Here is a 1,462-nt window from a genome sequence, read left to right as displayed (position 1 = left end):
ATCAGTCTCCACATGATCCCCTTTCTATTTTCTATCAGTCTCCACATGATCCCCTTTCTATTTTCTATCGGTCTCCACATGATCCCCTTTCTATTTTCTATCAGTCTCCACATGCTCCCCTTTCTATTTTCTATCAGTCTCCATATGATCCCCTTTCTATTTTCTATCAGGTTCCACATGATCCCCTTTCTATTTTCTATCAGTCTCCACATGCTCCCCTTTCTATTTTCTATCAGTCTCCATATGATCCCCTTTCTATTTTCTATCAGTCTCCACATGATCCCCTTTCTATTTTCTATCAGTCTCCAGATGATCCCCTTTCTATTTTCTATCAGTCTCCACATGATCCCCTTTCTATTTTCTATCAGTCTCCACATGATCCCCTTTCTATTTTCTATCAGTCTCCACATGATCCCCTTTCTATTTTCTATCAGTCTCCACATGATCCCCTTTCTATTTTCTATCGGTCTCCAGATGATCCCCTTTCTATTTTCTATCGGTCTCCAGATGATCCCATTTCTATTTTCGAACAGTCTCCACATGATCCCCTTTCTATTTTCTATCAGTCTCCACATGATCCCCTTTCTATTTTCTATCAGTCTCCACATGATCCCCTTTCTATTTTCTATCAGTCTCCACATGATCCCCTTTCTATTTTCTATTTCTTCCCTATTTCTATTCTGCCCCACTCTATATGCAGCATGGCACACTCTCTTAATTTGTTGATGTCTCCATCTATAACATTACTCTAATACACAAAATACACATTCTATGACATTAAACAACTTCCAAGAAAAATGTATTTCCCTGTGCGAGCACACACACACACACACACACACACACACACACACACACACACACACACACACACACACACACACACACACACACACACACACACACACACACACACACACACACACACACACACACACACACACAACCTCTGTGTTTCTACTTCCCAGTGCTAGTATCGACACACCACTGCGTCCTGCCCTTTGGCACTGATTCCTCACAGTAATTCAGTTTCTAAATAAAGGCATTGACTCTGTCAGAGAGGGGTAGAGAGAGAGAGAGAGTGAGAGAGAGAGAGAACAATGGATTTCTCCTTGAGTTTGGCCTCAGTGACATGTGGCCTGAGGGAGACGGCTTGCTGAGCGCAGTGCTGAAATGGATACCGAATAAAAAGCAACAATGACTATATCGCAGGGTTTGAGTTCAACCCAAAAGCTATGTTTTAATCACTGACTGTTAATGGAACAGCAACAATGATGTATCCATTCACATTTACATTAAAACAGCTGACTTAGGACATCTGAAGTTTTATATTTATGCCAAAAGGCTGGATGACAAATAAAGGGTGCCCTCCTGCATAATGTTACCATACAAAAATCCAAGGACTCAAGTTGGCAGTTCAAATGACATGCAAGGGTAAGCGATACAGAGGTCAAATATAAAATTG

Source organism: Salvelinus fontinalis, chromosome 6 (genome assembly GCF_029448725.1).
Source record: "Salvelinus fontinalis isolate EN_2023a chromosome 6, ASM2944872v1, whole genome shotgun sequence".
NCBI lineage: Eukaryota > Metazoa > Chordata > Actinopteri > Salmoniformes > Salmonidae > Salvelinus > Salvelinus fontinalis.
Note: the sequence above shows the minus strand (reverse complement) of the source record.